This window comes from Chaetodon auriga, chromosome 6 (assembly GCF_051107435.1).
Source record: "Chaetodon auriga isolate fChaAug3 chromosome 6, fChaAug3.hap1, whole genome shotgun sequence".
Taxonomy (NCBI): Eukaryota; Metazoa; Chordata; class Actinopteri; order Chaetodontiformes; family Chaetodontidae; genus Chaetodon; species Chaetodon auriga.
This window is the reverse complement of record NC_135079.1, coordinates 5,283,397-5,302,941: the sequence shown is the minus strand read 5'-3', so window position 1 is coordinate 5,302,941 and position 19,545 is coordinate 5,283,397. Positions and strand designations below refer to the sequence as shown.

The window sequence follows — 19,545 nt, the reverse complement described above, 5'->3', positions numbered from 1 at the left end:
ACAGAGAGATTTCAGAAATGACATAAAAAAGTGTTTTCCAAATTGGTGGGAGTTAAAAGCCAAATCCATACTGTAAATAACATTTTTAAAACACGGTTACAAAGCACTCTGACGCTGTGCACTAATTATTATGTTTCTCATCTTTTATTTTCAGCATTCAACATTATTGATAATAAATCAGGTTTTCGATAAATCAAACTGCTGAACTGTATCATGTCTGTCTGCGAAATATGTAGCTGTAGCCAGCAGCCAGTTAGCTTAGCATTTTAGCATCTTATGCAACAAATGGAGACTCCAGGAAGTCACTGCTCTTGACCCCTAAATAGTCCTGCACATAACCCCTGAAAAAACCCCAACATGCTTTCATTAATGTTTTAATTAATGAGCTTTAGAGGTGTTGGTTAGTGGAATAATTGAGCTTTGGACCGAGCCAAGCTAACCAGCACTGGCTCCGGCTACATATTTAGTGTACAATCTTCTCACATGACACTTGGAAGGACAGCGAATACATAATGCCCCCTGAGCTTAAAATGCAGACTATGAACTGAAGTGTTCTTGGTTGGAATCTGCCTTTCATTCATTTCTTGTCATTTTTCCACAGTTGCTATCTAATAAAGGCATTAAAATGTCCCAAAAAAATATTTTTTGGGGAAAAAAAGACAGTGTATAGGCAATGTGTATCATGAAAATGAAATTATTTCTTCTGATATTTGCAGAGGTTAGGCAGTGTGAACTCCAGTATTGATGATTTAAATACAGTGCAATCTTTAAAATGCTAAGAACGTAGCCTCGCTTATATCTTAAAGCCAGAGCCTAATTTAAAAGGGGTTGGAAGGGTTGTAATTGTACATGGAGCCTACGAGTAGCATTTTCTCAACCCGCAACTTAAGAAAAAACAGAAACGTAAAGTTCAAACTCCTCCAGCAGTCGCAGCGAGTTACCGTCAGGCAGCCACAGGAAAGAAAATCCTTGGAAATGGACTTGACTGCAGACTGATTGACTTAAAGCCAATCGGGCTGCTGCAGTGATCGGGCTATCTGCTCCAGCAGGCGGCTTTATCGAGTTCAGCGTGCTGTCAGTTTCTGCACAACGTCCTGAGGCGAGAGAATTCCAGAGATACGCAGACGCGCCTCGGGACATGATAGACTAAGTAATTATATCATTACAGATAGAAAAAACTTGTACCTTTACTTTACAGCAATCCATCTAATAGCTGTTGAGGTTGTTGACGTCGATAATTGCGATCGTAGCTGCTTTCCAAGCGGCGAGCTGCGCCCTCGGTTGAGTGGGATTTGGTTCAGCTGCCGTGCAGGTTGAGTAATAGTCTTGCTATCAGATTGGCATGAAGTCATCGTCAGCGGCCTGCGTGCAGCCCACGCTCGTTTGCTTTTGTCTTTGCTTGTGTGTCTCTGTGTATCAGGATCACTGAAGAGAGCCTCAGACAATAGAAGTCCTAATCACTGTCTTTGTACTCTTTCGCAAAACATAACTTTACACACGAAGCCTCGTCCGTCAGGCTCCAACAGGTCTGCGTTAAAATAAAGCGGACCCCTCCAGCCTCACCCGCGACTAACCAAATGAAGTACAGTCACGTTCGGTCTAGCCTCTGAAAGCCAGACAGGCTGTTGCGGGTAAATGAATGATGGGATGAATGGTGCAGATGTGCCATTGAGAGTGGCCTGAGAGTGTGGGAGTGGGTGGGTGAATGAAAAGGCCGGGAGTGGCTGGTGGAAGTTGGGACATGTTCCCGGCGGAGCTGCTGTTCCCACACTGAGCCTGACAGGTGATGCTTTGGTTTCGTTTGTCAGTTTATTGTACACACACCTGTTTCTCTACTATTTCTGTATTTGATTCTCTGTTTGTACAAAGCATGTTGGTGTTTACATCTGCGCCATCTCCTCTCATTCCTGCAGAAAAATGGCTGTTTGCTTCCTCTTTCCTTTCATGTCTCCTTTCCTTTCACTAAACCCTCCATAGTATTTCTCTTTACATTAATCAATCCTAGCTTTTCCCCTCTCACATGTCGCACAAGCCCCTCTTCCTGTGGATGATGCAGGGAAAGCTACTGTAGCTGTGGGACGATGTGACTGAGATGTGCAACCCTGATTACAAAAAAGCTGTGACGCTAAGATAAATAAAGACAGAATGCAATCATTTGCAAACAAACTGTGTTTACTGAATAACACTGTGTTTCTGAGCCCATGTGTTAATCTCCTTTATCTGATCATGTGATCATGTGAACCTCACTCCATCCTCCGTTGTAAATGACTGAGCCTTTCCAGGATGCCCCTTTCATACCCAATCAGACACTATCACCTGTTACCAATGAACCTGTTTACCTGTGGAATGATCCAAGCAGGTGTTTCTGGAGTGTTCTACATCTTTCTCAGTCTTCTGTTGCTCCTAAACCAACGTGTTTGAAACGTGTTGCTGCATCAGAATAAGCAGATATTTACAAAAACCTACAAGGTTGATGAGGTTAAGTTAAATCTCATCCTAACAGTCGAGTCTTCGACCTGTTCTTTGTCTTCAGTATTTTGTGTTGTTTTTTGTGTTTGGAAACCTGTAAATGTGGACTGATGCTGTGGTTGCCTCCATCATCTGTTGTATTATCCTGATTGCGCTCCCTTTGTTCTCTTCTGATCTATCTCCCGGTCTCGGCTGGTGCAATGACTTGCTTTCCCCCATGGGGATCATTAAAGTTTCATTTCATCTAATAGACCATAACAGCACCGTTGACTGATGCTGCTCTGCTGCCATAAACTGTGCTAACCTACAGTCGTGGGTTGGTCGTGCAGCTGCAGAAGTTGCTTCTTGTTGGAATCACAAGAAAAATCCTTCAAGCTGTCGTTTGAAAGAAATCAGCGTCGTGTGTCACATCATGGCGATGAGCTCTATTAACAACCTGACATACCATACTGCAGAGTGTCGGGGCAGAAGTCTGGAGAAAGTTCAATCCAAAACACTCGACTGAAGTTTCTATCTCTGCAGACTTCGTTATACCTCACTGATCCAGATGAACCTCCTCGAACACGCAGGCCGCTGCAGTGCCAATGGGAGATTTTGAATCAGTGCTTAATGGCTCACGCTCACAGTGGGTGTTTAGAGCTTTTGAACTGAACAGAGCTGTCCGCTGTGGCCGAAAGCGATGCTGTGAGAGCGGTGAGAGGCAGCGGGCCGGACAGCTGAACACAGAGCTGAAACTTGCTGTGAGTCTCTGTAAAGATGAGCTGCAGATTCAGATGGATTGCTGAAAAAACAGCATGGTAGGCTATAAACCTTTACAAAGCAGTCTTCATCTGACTGCACCCTCGTTTCTGCTCGCTGCTCTGATGCTCTCGGCTGACTGCTAACAAGCTCAGCTACGTATGAAATACTCAACTTTTTTACTGATAAGGAGGATCGGGATGCACAGATTTTATTTTAATATCTGCCATTTTCATATCACAGATGATTGTCAAAAACAATCGCTGGACTGTAGAATAACCAGGCAGAGGCCATGATTATTACAGTATTAAGGTCTTAACTCAATGATAATATTTAATATTTAAATGACCCAGCGGGAAGTTGAATATTTGGCCCATGTTGAGTCGCCTGAATAGTTAATAATTCTCAGTTGAATCATGTCATAAAAGCCTTATTTGCAGATGAAATCAAAGCTGAATTTCCCCTGTCAGTCATATTTGTCCATTGATTCACCCTGTTTTACAACCTGCGTGTGCTGCCTGACCTGATAGTTGCTCACTGAGTCCAGTCGTGTCTCTGCTGTAACTTAACTGTTATAACTGATGAGGTTACAGGCAAAACTCTATGAAACAGGTCTGTGTTGTACAGCACTGCTGTATCACTGCAGCCGCTCGCTGTGTCTCCCCACGATGCAACAGCCCTGCAGAGAGAAGATGAAAGCGCTCTGTTGCAGCACCCGGCCTCCCTGCCTTCATCTCCTCTCCATCCCACCCACCCACTACAGCACCGGGGGCATATTGAGGGGGTAGCGGGGGTAAAAAAAGAAGGGGGAGGATAACAGAGAAAAAGGAGAGTGAAGGAAGAACGAGATGAGAGGAGGAGGAGGATGAAATCCTCGCTTAAATAATAGAGAGCGAGAGCGTCGTTTTCAAGCGAGCGAGCTCCCAAGTGCCCCAGTTTTGGGGGTTTAGTGAAATTGAGATGAGGCTGGTAATGCAGACAGATTTTACTCTTCCTGAGGACCGTCTCCGCCGTCCTCAGCAGCGCAGCAGAAACGCTTCCTCCAGGGAGTGAAGCAATTCCCCTGCCATATCCACACATCCCCTCAGCAGCCTGTTCACCCTGTAAAAAGACGGCATGAAGAAGAGCGTCTGAGAACCCCGAAATAAATAAATAAATCTTTATTTAATACCTTTGATGCAAAAAGAGTAAATGTAATTTTGTCTCTTACTTATCCACCAATGAAATTACATTAGGAGGGTTTTTATATGTCTGAAAAAAGGTTCTATTTTATTGATTATAGATGGATTATACTGAATCCATGGACAGATGCTGTGAACTACGTGAACATCGCAGTACAAGTGTTGGTTCAGGCTGTGTTTTGTTGCTCTTGATGATTTCTTTTAAAGGCTGAGTTGCTTTCGGGTGTCATCACAGATTGTGCTGCGTGTCTGCGCCTGTGATACGTGTTGTGTAGCCTGTTTTCTCCACCCACACCAGCAATGTGCTCCATCATACGCTCATGTTTGTTTACAGTGTGAAGATAAACATAGATGCGATGCTGCTATCCCTGCACCATCGCGGCTCGCTTGTTTGGTAGCGGCCGCTCGGATGATCCTGTGGCGTAGCTGTTGTTTTTATGGTAAACGTGGATTTACTTTAAATGAACAGTTGTGAGGATCCGGGGGTTTTGCTCAGTGACTCTGTGTGTGTTTGTTTGTCTGAGTGTGTAGTATACGTTATCTGGTTTTGGGATTACATGCGGCGAGTGCTCCAGTGGCCTGTTGCACTGTTCACATCGGCGCCGTGCATTTTTGTGGCCTCAGCGGCTGCTGCGTGCTGTAAAAATAGATGATGCCGCTTGTATCGCAGAGTGAAGCATCGTCCTGAAGTCTGAAACAGGTCGGGCCAGAAAGGAGATGAGAGAGAGGAGACGTGAGTGACAAAGAAGATATGAGGCTTGGAAGTAATGGAGGAGAGGTGGAGGTGGAGGTGGAGGCAGCCAAAAGAGGGGAAGGACAGTACGAAAAAGGGGCATAGAGTGGAATATTATTAGAAAAACCTGAGAGGTAAAGATAGAAGAACAAGAATGAATGGCTGCTCAGTTTCCAGAGAAAAGCTCCAGCTAATTTTCAGATAAAGAGGAAACAGAGCGGTCTCTCAGGAAGACAAGAGCGTCTCTCTTTTGGTGCCTTCACCTCCCTCCGATGTTTCCTTCCCCCGACAGTCGCAGATAAGACAGGAGGAAATGCCATGCTCCTTTATTGAATTAATTTGCCAAATCCACTGTTCGTACAGGGCACTAATTCAGCTTCCCCGCTCTTCCTTCCTCTGGCACTTTGGCAACACAATACTCCATCCATGAGCAGAGATGGGACGATAATTCCACAAGAACTCCATTTTGGCTCCGGACCTGATCGCTGAGTTACGAGCAGTGAGGCGACTCTCAGTTAAAGCTGGAGTTATTTATTTGTGTGAAATACGGTGTGGATATGGAAATGGCCAAACTGGAAACTGGACTTGTTCGCCAAAATATCTGTAACTCCGCCATGTTTATCTCATAAATTTGAAAGCTGTATTTCTAAAGAGGAAGCTGCAGAAAGGTTTGACCTGTATGTGGAAAGCTGCACTTGTGCAGCTATTCCCAGCTAATGCTTTCGTCCATGCTGGTGGCACGGCTTTGCGGATGGCAAGGTTAGTCAGTCGGTCTGTGGCTTTGGGGACCGTGAATGTGTTCTGAAAACTTCACGTCAATCCGTCCAATAGTTGTTGAGAGTTTTCAGTCAGGACCAGAGGACAGCGGTGACATTTCCTGTGGTGCCGCCAGTAGACTGACTGACATTTATGTTTTTTGGTGACATATGTCAACAACTATAGGATGAATTTCCACAGAATTTGGGGCAGATATCCATGTCCCTCTCATGATGAACTGTAACATCATCATCAGGTCAAGATTTTGTGTCCAAAACTCCTGCAGAATTAATGATATTGTCATCAGGCTAAGCTGTACTTTGTTAGTGCTAATGAGTAAAGATGCTGCTAGCATTCCTGTGGACTCTTATTCTTCTTGATTGTTGTACAATGATGACAATTCAAGTGTAAACAACCACCATGATGCACTGTGACCTGATCGCTCAAACCTCTTGCCGAGGTGGTCTGGGACACATTAGCCACATTTCTTTTGCAGTGTAAACGCTGAGGTGTCCTCATATGTCCCCAACAAGGACCTAACAGGAACATACCTCATTGATGCAGGATGTGGTGAGCCAGTGTGAAACAAACATGGCAGCACATAATGACTGTAGCGGAAGTGACATCGACAGTAACAAAGCAAAGATGCTTTGCTCAAGGGCAGCATGTTGTTGGGAGTAAGAGTCACATCACAGACTTTTCTCAGCCAGTTTGGGGTCCTAATCAGCAACCAGCCCGTGCTGCAAAAACACCTGCTTAGATGTTTTATTTATGTCTGTGCCTGAAGTAAAAACTACATTTCTTATCCCCCTATCAGCCTCTTCTTAACCCACTGACTGATTCTCATCCAGCTCTGTTATTTTGGACTGAACTTCGACGATTGAAACATCAACTTTGTGTTTTCGCTGGCCGTACTTGAAGTTGGCTTTGCCCACTCAAACATGCAAGTTCATTTAAGCTGTCAGCAGACCAAAGGGTGGGAAACAATAACGTTACCGCCAGTTCATGAAGTGCAGGCTTCCAGTTACATGACCCCTACAAGCCTCCGTACCGCAGTGTGCAGCGTCACCTCACTGTCTTCAGTCAGGGCGGTGAGGGGATGCAGACCTGCTGGGCATTTGAAGTCACACATGAATTATAGTGACCAGATATGGCAGAGCGATGTGATTCTGTGGTGAGAGCGTGAAGTGTGGTTTCAGCCCGCAACCCAAGAGAGAGAATGACTCTGCTGTTCTGTCTGAAGTGGCGATCTTGCCCTCTCATCATTTTCGACCTTTCAGACACAACAGTCCCGGCGTGATTGATGAGGGTCTTTGAGCCACTCTGTCTCTGTCTCAGATGTTGATGCTGAGGCCCTTTTCAGCGTACCCAATCTTTGCAGAAGTCCTTCATCATTCCTCGAATGATTTCTCAGCGTTTTTCCATCAATACCCTGCTATCACCTCTCTCCATATGAGCTGCATTCATTAAGAAGTCATATTGCAGATGTTTTTGAGTGGAGAAAGTCCAGCACAGCTTCACCTTCTTCCAAAGTGCATGGAGACGGGAAAAGTTTGAAGAGGTCAAAACTCCAGCAGCACTTGTAGTAAAGTGCTACACCTTTTTTGTTAAACTTACTGTAGCTCTTGAGCTTTTGGGGACATGCAGAGCAACGTTTTTAGCTAAATGTAATCCTAAGAAGACCAACTGGGGAAGTCAGACTGGGAACAGGGAAGCAGTGACGTTCTTTGTTAATTACTTCATAACATGGACGCCATATTTCCACTGTCGACCTTACGATCAATGCGACGAAAGATAAAATACTAGCTGGTGTGATAACTTTGTCAAATCCCGTCTGAGTATCTCAAAGCATTGTGCAGTGCTCTGATAAGCCTTTAAATGCATTCATCTCTTATTCCAGCTGGACTTCCTGGATCGTATTTCATTGTCTCACTGGTATCTTAAAAAACACACCAACCCCGCGCTACGCTACGCCAGAGCCATTGTGTGTAAGTTTATGTGTTGTGACTATTTGCGTTCCGTCTACAGTATGCGGCGCACGTCCGAGCTCCTCTTCACATGTGTTAAATGTTGTATGTGACAAAGACGTTACATAAAAGCCTAAATCCCCCTTTGTATATTTTATACACAGTAGTGCTCGGAGACCTCGCTTCTTACAGGGAAATAAAAAGCAACGCTGAGCTCACTAAGGCTTGTTGAACTGAGTTAATGAAGTGAATTTAAGAGCGTAGTGGAGAAGAAAAGAAGACGAGAGAGAGGAAATGCTGGAGGCTGTAACCAGTGTTCCCTTCCCCTGCAAAACCCCCAATAAATAAAGCATGAGCATGTACACACAAACACACATACAATAAAAACAATATTAGATACGCACCACATGAATTCGCACTGAATGCAACATAATATGACAGAAGTTGCTGCTTTCAGAAGGAAATCCTTGTGTCTTGTTTTGATTTTTAAAGACAGAAGCATTTTTCAGTGGCTATTTGAATCTTTATTTAACAGAAAGACAGGGAAGTTTCTCAAGCCTCAAATAATCAGAACAGTTTGAAAAGCAAGTCTTGCAGAAGATCACAACAAAAGCAAACTCAGATGATATTCACAAGGTGCTAAATGTTGAGCGTTTGGTTGCACCATATACTGCTTTTACACACTTTATAGTCTCACACACATAAAAAGTCAAAGTGAAACACATTCGCCTAACACATGTGCAAACATACACACTACATCACAACATCCAAACACACACTACTGTATGCACACACATACACACACACACACACACTCCTCCCACCCAAATCCCTGAATTAATCATCTCTCACTACACACTGCAACATGTAGGAGTCCAGCTCTCGAGGGATTAACACTTCAACACACTCAGTCGTGGGATTTTCCCACAGCACCTCGCACGCTGAGTTACATTTTCTGTCAGTCACACCGCGCGGGGTTACCGGCTCACCGCCAGCTCCGCTCCCAGAAAACTCTCAGGATCTGCCAAACGCTGTGAGGCTGGGGCGCGTTAGAGCGCTGGATCGAAGCGAAGGTGGTTCAGGGTCAATTAGGTGTCTTAATGTTTGTTGAAAGGTGTTTGTTTTTCTTTGAAGGCTGTTTTTTATTGGAGGGGTTGTAGGAGAGGTTGAAATACATCTTGCTAGCTGCTACCCTGGCAGAGGCAGACAGCATGAAGCTAGGCTATTTATGAGGTATGCCTGGACTGACACACACTAGTAATTCACACACACACACACACACACACACACACACACACACACACACACTGCTCTGGAGCCAGTTGTTCAGAGCTGGTGGAGTGATAAACATTTCGTGGGGTGGAGTTAAATACAGATCTTTCTCTGTCCGTCCAGCTTTTTTATGCTCGTTTTTAATTTGTGCAGAAAACCTGAGCAGATATTAATGTAGGCTGGCAAAAATAGATATTTTAAAACGACATTTCCTGCTTTTGCTTCTTAAGACCACATTAATGTCATGCTGTTACTCACTGTCACATGCCTCCACTTTACCAGAAATCCCACAGAATAAAGACGGGGGGGTGTACTGTGTGTAACCTCGATGTTCAGGTTTGATCCTGGATGCCACAGCCCAGCCTGCTAGCTTAGCTTAGCATAAAGACTTGAAACAAGGGGAAACAGCTAGCCTGACTGTGGAGTCACAGTGACTTCCTGGAGTGTCTGCTGGTTCAGTGCGAACCTCACAGTGACAACAAGACTTCAAATAGTCGAGCTGATTGCTGCCTTTCCCCCAAAAACCACATCTAGTGATCTTTACACTTTTTGTACGCCTTTTTTTTTTTACGCTAGCTGTTTTCCTGTTCCCAGTCTTTATGCTAAGATAACTCAGCTGCTGCCTCCAGCTGCGTGTAAACCGTGCAGACATGAGAGCGAAGCATAAACAAAGTGTGGAACTGTTCCTTTAAAAACATAAATCACATTTTAATTAATTATGCGTCATGTCTTTTTGTATAAATTCTCATAAGAGGACTTGATGGGAACTCATTTACGTTTTATTTTGCTAAATTTAAGAAAATCCCTCGTGCACAACATATTATTAGAAACTTGTTTACCTTTCTACCTTTTCTTTGTCATTCACTTCCTCCTCCTCTCCCTCACGTACCTCTCTCTCTACCTCTCACCTTGATACCTTCCTTCCTTACTTTCCTCCCCTCGTTCTCCCGTCTCCTTCTCCCACCTCCTCCCCCTTTATTCTTTTCCTCCCTTTCTCTCCTCAGTCCACCTCTCAGCCTCCTTGGGCCTGTCCTCCTGTCCTGCTCTCCTTCTCCTACCTCTCCCTCTCTCCACCTCCTCGCTGACAGCGGTCGAGGGCCTGTTGACAGTCCTGTGCCGTGGAAGGAGGCTTTTATTGGGCCTCAGTGTTCAGCCCTTCCTGAGGCCAATGGGATCCAGATGTGGCCCAGCACTCTAGTGACAGCAGCCATTTATGGGGAGAGAGAGAGAATGTGAGTGTGTGCGTTACTGTGTTTGTGTGTGAGAGAGATGTGAGTTGTCGTCATCTGGACGTGGTCTTCAACTCCTCTCAACACGTGGACAGATGTGTTTGGCTGCACTGGACTTCACATTCTAATGCTGGGAGCATCAAATACGTTTAAGCACATTTTCTGTGAGACATTGGGATAAAGGTGTTGGCTGAGGGTTTAAAAGGTGATCGTTGCACCTTGTTTGTGTGAGTGAGCGGATCTTTATGAAGAGTTTTTGACCTGCAGACTAGTTTTGAAAAGTGAGGACGTTGTCTTCATATCTGAAGCTTCGTGCGCGTCATGATTTATTTACTAAGCATGTCTAGATCTCACTTTGCTTTTAAACCATAGAAAAAAACAGGCTTGTCCACCTCAGCCAACTGTAAAAACCTCTGCTCCTGCACAGTGCAAAGGACTGAGGGTCCAGCTTGTATTGTTGTCTCTCTGTCATGGGTCCAGTTGTGATGATGGCTAGACTGTCAAACCTCACAGCAACACGTAATCCTAAACTTCAGTATGTCACCAGGCGAGCGGAGAAACGTGTGGAGCTTTGAAATCACAAAAGGGACGTCGGTTGGTCTGCAGCCGATGATCTTCTGCCTCTCCATCACTCTGATGCACTACAGAGCTGCGTCCTTGCATGTTTGTGTGTGTGTGTGTGTGTGTGTGTGTGTGTGTGTGTGTGTATGCATGTGTGTGAATGGAGTCATGGGCCTCTGTTGAAAGAGTGACCCGTTGAAGCCACAACAGACGAGAACGACGAGCTGTGGATGACTAACACTGTGCATTCGTGCAGGCACATCCTGGATATGTGCAGAAACTATATGTATGCAGAGAGACTTTGCTGTCTTTGTACAGTATGTTCTCTCTGGAAAGTGGCAGTATTTCCACTGCAGCCAAGACAATTGACTCCTTATTTTCTACTTTGTCATGCACAGTCATAAAGCTGGAATGGGGATTAGTGGGCAATTGTCTCCCATTTGTTCTTTGGCTGATTTTATTTCATGACACACACTTGCAGTCTGCCTTCAGTGCTGTATTTCTCTACACTGAACACTATACTAGATATATAGAGCTACTGGAACCCACTCAAGTTCAACCACATGTATTTAAAATAAGACTTTTATATTTTACAGCCGTGTCTGTTATACCCCTTTGTGGATCCACAGGCCAGTATCAGCCCGTTGTCCTGTTCTAAACCTTTCTGTGGTCATATTAAGCAATAAAACCTTGGCATTTACTCAAATGGATGATAGTCAGCGGGCAGGGTTTTTCATGTCCACCACCATGTCATTAGGCTGTGACGTTGGCTTCTCGCTCTCACCACATGAAACGAACCTCCGTCTCAGAGTGTGTCACCTAATAGCCGAGCGCTATTAGCCAATAACTACACCCACGTGGAGCGCCGCGATGAAGCCGGTTTTTCAGAAAGCCGAAACCCATGTGGGTCGACTCCGTAGGTGATGAGAATGATGTTCCAGATGTGATTCACATGACTTGTTTGACTGACTGTATTTACAATTTATTCCTCATTTTGGATCAAGTTTTATTGTCGGTTACGGGGATTTTCATTTGCAGACCAGAGACATTTATTGAAAGTACATTGAACTCATATTTCATATAATGTTTAGAGACGGCAACTCATTAAGATGCAGTAAATATCAGCTCATTAGGGGAAAATGTGAAGTTTCTGTACAGGAATAAGATGCTCTATCATATGAAACGTGTTTTATAAGGTGTTAGTTTGATATTTTGGCAAACACCCACATCATACAGTATTTAGGGCGCAGGGATGACAGTGGTATCAAACGTTGATGAAGAACAAAATAAGTTTATTTCCCAAAATGTTGAACTTTTCCTTTTTTATCTGGAGAAAATATCAACGTGCTCGTGCGGCTTTAAGTTTTTCCTGCACTTTTAAAAGGTCGACAAGCATCTTCGTTTAAGTCCCGTTGCAGCTAGTAAACAACTGCAAACAATAAAGGGAAATTATTTTGTGTTATTTTGTGAACGAGTGATTGTACTGAATGTTCAGCCAGTGAATGAGGTAGATTGTAAGTTAACGTTTAAGCAGGAAATAAGGTAATGGTCTTTTGTAAAAGCCTGGAGGAAGTAAGGAAGTGCTTGATGGCCGCATATGTGTGCGTGGGTGTAGGCATGTGTGTGTGCATGTGCGCGTGTGTGTGTGTGTGTGTGTGTGTGACTCATAGATATTACTGAATGTTTGTTTGAATGTGTGCATATTTCCAGGCCGTGTCCAAATACTGTATTAAATTTCTTTGCTTCAGCCAAACTAACTCACCTTCTTGCTGCACATGTTAGAAGGAGGCCCCTTCAGTGGGACCTGTCAGGATTATGTAACCGCACTCCTCCTCCATCCTCACCTCCTCTTCCCTCCCCCGTTTCCTTTTTTCCTAGAAAGGAGGGCTCATCCCATGTGTCTGATGTAAAGGAAAGAAAAGGAACAGAGAAAGAGAGGAATGAGAGGGACGAGTCTGGGGAGAGACTCCGAGAAGAGAAAGTTAAAAGCAGATGAGCTGCAGAGAGAGAAGGACTTCAGAAGCTTTGTTCAGGATATTTAGGGCCCGTGATTTTGCACATAAAACCAATCATGGTGCCTTATTCTTATGTACTTTGTCAAAGAGGTCTGAGTAAACTGGACTACTTGTTTATTTGTTTATTTGTTTATTTTTATCTCTTCATGGAGCTGGTGGTTGAGTTATTCAGAGATCTGTGTTTGTGTGTTTCAAATGTGAAAGTACCTTTATTGTATTTTATGTGCATGCACATATAAAAACATATAAACACGTATTCCATCGCACACTAGTTCTCTAATTAGTTGAGCACTGACGGTAGAAATATTTTGGAGTTTAATTATAATAATTAACACGATATAAATATTAAGATTTACTGCTTTGCTGTGTTTTGTATCACCGTGAGAAAGTATAAAACATCCACTTCGATGAACATGTGATGGGCATTTTTCACTATTCTTGATGTTTTATTGAGTAAACAATCACCTGAAAACAGCAGTGACAGATTATTAATATAACAGTTGGTTGTAGATGTCGCTTAGGGCCTTTCTGAAAGGCATTTTTGTCAGTGATGAAGGAGTAATACCACCTTTCCTCATCCCTCTTCCTGCAGAGGATCGAGCGCTGCAGCCTCCAGTTACTGTGTGAGTCAGCCTCCCAGCTGTGTGTGACAAACACCAGTTGGCCCAGTTAATGAGGGCTTATGGACGTCCAGACGCACGTGATAGCTCTTTACAAACTCAAAGTCTCGAACAGATAAAGGGGCGAGCGCACTTGAGCTGAATACAAACACACACACATGCTCTCACGTGATGCTGTCATTTGTCACATCTTATGAATGTCACAGCTCTTCACAAACATGAGTGTGTGTGTTTTCAAACCTGACCGCACACCTAGAGGAAGAGCTGGCACTGAGGCCACTCCAAACCACACACACACACACACACACACACACACACACACACACACACACACACACTCTCACACAGTGTTTTTCCAGCCTGCCATGTGAAGCCGAGCTGCACCTGCTAGCGTAGGAATGCGATGTGATGTCATCTCGCTGCGAGCTGCTGTGAATGTGGAAGTAGTAAAGCCTCAAGAAAAAAGGGTCTAAAAGCAGACTCAGACGGCCCTCTGGGGGAATCCGCACAGCATGAAATCATTGTGAAAGATTGTTTTCGAGGTATTTCTGCTGCTCCAGATGCTGTTTAGCAGCAGGAAACAGGAATGGAGAGAAGGATAGCAAAGACACGCAGGTGATGAAACAGGCCCAAAGTTACAACACGAGTGGCATCAACATCTCCCCAGACCCATGACAAGCTGAGTTCAGCACAGCTCAGTTTGCCCACAAGTCATTACAGAAATCATAACAGACAGAATTTTGTATATTGTGACTCCTGTTTCTCTTCATGAGTGTTGCTCATTGTGATTTAGCCAGTATTGGAAAGTCCTTTTTGACATACGTATATATAAAGTTATATATAAAGTTTGTTCCGCATTGACAAATTACAACATTAAATTTCTCTTCCATGTTTTTGTCAGTGATAAAAGCAGAATAATATAATATTCTATAATAAAACACCACTTTGAAAGGAGCATTTTTGTATAGCAGGTACTTTTGTGTCTTTTGTTAGTACAGTTGTTAACACTTTTCTACTTTTACTTAACTATCATTTAAAAGTCAGGACTTTTACTGGTAAAGGAGTATTTTTATTGTACTTCATATTTATTTTACATAAAACATAGCATAAAGCATAACAAAACAAATAACTTACTGAAACAAAAGCAAGCATATGATGTCACCACAGCCGAGATTACATTAGATCTTTGTACACAGAATTCAGATGAGGATCTAATCCATTACGTTAAGTATAAAGAGAAAGCAATAAACAGTATGTACAGTGTAGAAGAAGAGAGTATGAATGTGTACAACTTGTAGTACAAATACAGCAGACAAGGTGTCAGCAGCAGTGATCGTGTGGTAATGGTAATTTTAAACATGCAATCCTGCGTGTAGGCTCGCTGAGAAGAAGGCTGTCTCCTTGTACTTTGTACTATGTAAAATATTTGTCAGCCTGTAAGGTAGATTAACTGAGTCTAGGCAGTCTTAGCCTCCACGTCCCTCTGGCTGTCTCTGTCTGAATTGTAATATGCTTTTAGGGTAGAGAAACAGTGGAGAGCAGACGTCTGCTTTAATAATGGCCCAGTGGGCTGAGCTGCTGAGCAGGCCAGCTAATGAAAAAGGAAGTCTTAGGTTGGTGGACATGGCAGTAACACACTTGCAGCAAATCCCTTGAATGTTTTTTGGAAACACTGTTGAATAATATTTTCCAGAATCTGAGAAATGAGAAATATTTCTTCGCTCTGTTCCTCATTTGTTGTTGTGAAATAGCTTTCACAGTTTTTATACTGTGTCCTGTGTCTTTCTGGTTTGCTATTTTGCTCATGATCAAGCTGTCAAAAACACGGTTTGACATTTGCAACTGTTCATGCATATCAGCAGAGCAACTTGGCAGTCCGCTCCTGTCATGTTATAGCTGTGTAATGAAGCAGCAAATGGGGTTAGTGTGATCTTGACTGTGTTTGAGTCCATGTAAGTGATGGCATTAACTGTATCTGCCACCAAAATCATTCCAGTGTGTGGTTTCCCCATAGATGTGTGTGCGTAAGCTTGACTGACACCGAGCGTGTAGCTGGACTGCTGTGCGCCGCAGCCTGGATACCCGCAGGCTGAATTCAGAGCGGCGGTTTCTGCTTTGGTTTTGCCAGGTTGAATTGGCGGAAGAAGGTTGAGCGCTTCTGCCCACCTGCTGGTTTTAAAGCAAAATTTACATGCAGCAAAACAAAAAGTACCCTACTGTTTGAAACTGCTCTGTCCAAACATAATGCTCTCTTTGCAGCAAGTGGATGTCATGGGCAGTGTGTAGCGCAACAGTGCTAACAATGCTAGCAGTGGCTTTCCACATGTAAAATTTAAGAATGACAACTGTCACCCAACATAGTGAGCACTAAATGAAAACATGAAACACAGTGCTTTTTTATGTATGTATTCTAAGATAGCTAAATGTGCATCTCTACAATAAAATAACTGATATTTCATTAGCATAATCCGTCACAGCCTTAGCCGCAGTCACTGTGAAATCCTGAACTGCAGCTGTTAAATGTTGTTTTATCTTTGTTAGACTTATGAGCTGTACAAGTTTTACTTTGTGTGTGTATTTAGCTAAAAATATTGGCAGCCTTATTTGTTAGCTTTAAAGACAAACAGAAGAAATGGGATAGCGGCTAATGGAACAGAGGCTAGTGTGGCTAAAAGCTAGCATGAAGAAAAGAAGCAGTGTGTCCTGTACCAAGTTGAGGTAATAGCTGTTTTAATTTTCCATTTTTGTGTTATTTGTCTTTCAGCAATGATGATAAACCTGAAACTTGATTAAAAAGCATATAGTATATGTTTTATATGCATTTTTACACTACTGTATATATGGCTGAAGTCAAGGGTATTGTAATATTAGTGGCCATGTTTTGTCTACTTAGCTAACAGCTGGTTCAGTAAGGGACCAGTCTACCAAACATGTCTTGAGATGTGAAGCCATGTGCCCCACATAATGTCAAGTCCTTCTGACCTGGATATTCACAACAGCAGAAACAAAGAAACTGCTGAAACAAGCAGTCACCATCACCTGGACATCAGGGTGCTGCAGCCGGCATCAATAATTTTAACCACTCAGCACTTCATGAAATACTGAAAACTAGCTAATGGAAACTAGCCCAGGAGAGGTTTTGGCACGCCTCCACTTGTTTTTCATAATCTAGGTCACCAAAATGGTTTTTGAGAGTGTTTAGGGAAACACTGCAGCTGTGCCGAGGAACCAGACAAAGAGAGGAATAGAAGGAGAGAGCACCAGGTTGTTAGCGCTCATTTTTGAGCTAATTTTAGCTTTGAGGACGGTCCTGACATGCTAATTAAAAGGCTAGGTCCCATCTTGTCCCTCTCCCCTCAACACTTAACAAGCCAAATCCTGTTCTGAAATATCAGCACCACTGCTTGCTTCCTCTGAGGCTGAGGAGCTGGGCTTTTCTGCAGCGGAGGAAACAACTGGCTAACGTAATGTGACAGCGTGGAAGAGCCCACAGGGGCTAACACTGTGCATAAGCATACATTAGCATACTGTCAGTATGGAGCCAGTGTTCCCATTTGGATTTAGAGACACACACACACAAACACACACACACACATACACACACACACGCACAGTCACAGCAGGATTAAGCCTTAGGGTCAGCACATTTGCTTCAACATAAAATCTAACATATGGCCGCTTAAGCGTTGTGTCTGTGATTTGTGTAAGTGGACGATGTGTCGAGCTGTTTTTAACACACTCAAGTTGGTTATTTCTGGACTCCATATGGCACCACAGGCCATCCAGTGTGAAGGCCCGGGTTAATTCAGTTTGTATTGAGTCACGCTGAATTTCAAACTGAAATGACAATTCAGCCTTTTAAGTCTGTGTCGACTCAGTTTTCCTCGTGCTGTTTCCTCGAGGCTGCGTGAGGACATCGCAGTTTGCTATGTGTCTTAATGCCTGTCATCACTTTACACCAAGATCCAAACAAACCCAAACATTATGTCAAAGAAATGAGAGACATATCTGTACGTACGTGTAGAAATGTGCCAGGACTAATGTTTTTTTAACACAGTTCTTGGATTGTGTTCAGGATGGGTTTTTGGCAGTATTTCCTTCACATGTATGTTATGTCTCCTTATGAGTTCAGTACATGTGGACAGAATTTCAGAGGAAACCGGCTTCAGAATTGACTTAAATGAAACTGAATTGAACACTGAACACACATCCTACCACAACGGCCCCCCAACCCTGCAGATCAGCATCGAGCAGTGAGCACATTGACCACAATTCGACTCTGTCATGCCCCTGACAACTATATACATATTTCTAACTAAAGCAAGTCAGCAGCACATGAGATGAACAGTCCCCCATCATCACCTTTGAAGCTAATTTCACTTATTACTATTTGTTTTTGCATGTAATGGGGGCTGTGGAAGGTATTTTTTCATTACAGAGGTGACAGGAAATGAGAGGAAGAGAGAGAGAGGGGAAGGGTATGCAAAAAGGGTGCTGCTTAGAGGTGTATTTGTGTATTTTTTTATTTTTTATGACATAGGCTACCAGAATGGAATTTGTTTAGTTTCATTTTTACACTTGCCCACTCCCTCTCTCTCTCTCTCTCCTGCACTCCCCTTTCTCTCCCTCTCACCCCGCTGGTCTGTCCATACACTCACATGTTTAACACACATGCACACACACACACACACACACACACACACACACACACACACACACACACACACACACAGGGTAATCACCGATTCATAGTGTGTGTTTTCCTGTGCTATGGTCACAGCAGGCGTTGACTACGAAGCAGAGTTCACCACTAAATCATCCAGACGCTGCTGCCCTGCTCATTAATCTCTTTCACGCACACACACACACAACATGCACACACACGTGACACACAAATCGAAGGGAATGCATTTTAAGTTGAAAACACACAAACATACCCGATGTGTGTCTTCCCTGCCTCTCCTCCCTCTGTGTGTCGTTTGCCAGCAGTGGTTTGATTGTCATTGACAGTTTCCATTAGAGCTCGGCCTCGCTTCACTCAATCATTTCAGGAAGTGGATTTTCCCTCTAAAAACTCAAAACTGGAAACATTTTGCCACAAAAGGGCTCTTATATCCAGAAATTATGGAGGATGAAAGCACTGACATTATCATGTAAATTGCAGTTTCGATTTACATTTTGGATGGAGGGAGCTGAAGGAGATCTCGCTGCCAGTCCACTCTCGCTCTCTGTGGTTCGCTGTTATTTATAAAGCCTCAATGGGGATCTGGTGGAGAGAAAACAGAGATGGACGGCTTTGAAGGAGAGGAGAATGGGAGAATCAAGGGACAGATGGGCACAGAAAACCCGAGATAAACCGTAATGCAGTCGTATTTGTTGTCTTGTCCCTTTTGTGAGCTGGCTTCGCCCGATTGGCTCGTTCAGTGTGTGTCAGGTTGGCGGCGTTGGGGGAGTTTTTGAATGAATCATCACAAGAGATCAAAGCCTGATTCAGGAGCAGGATTTTACTTTCATTAACCGTGTTATTCCAGAGCTGTAGTATTCACCCGGCAGCCACAATCAATTATCTGACGCCCACTTCTGCCTCTGTCTCTTCCTCGTCGTCCCTCCTGCTCCCCTTCCTCCTCCTCCTCCTCCTCTCTGCTGGTTCTTATTTAGTCATTTATCATAACTCCAAAATGCTGGTTGCATCAGCCTGAATTTCACCCCTGCTTCTGTGAACTGTTGTGCTGAAATGTGAAAATATGCCTCTCATATCTCACGCTACATGTAGGCACTTCTCCTGTTTTCTTCCTCAGTTTCCTCCTCATGTCCTCCCCTTTTCTCCTTCCCTTTCCTGTTTCTTTACTTTCTCCTTTTACTCTTCTTCTTTTACTTCTTATCAGTTTCCTCTTAAATCGTCTTGTTTTTGGTCTTTCTTTGTTTTGTGTTGTCCTCCTTGCTTCACTCCTTCCTTTCTTTCGTTTCCTCCATCCTTACGTTCTTCCCTCCCTTCAGCCATCGT

General features: G+C 43.6%; 1 protein-coding gene across 8 annotated transcripts in view; it reads left to right on the top strand.

Moving 5' to 3' along the window:
- Positions 1-19,545, top strand: part of LOC143321898 (unconventional myosin-IXAa-like) — a 123,999-nt gene that overhangs the window by 42,671 nt on the left and 61,783 nt on the right. The gene's annotated exons all lie outside the window — the stretch shown is intronic.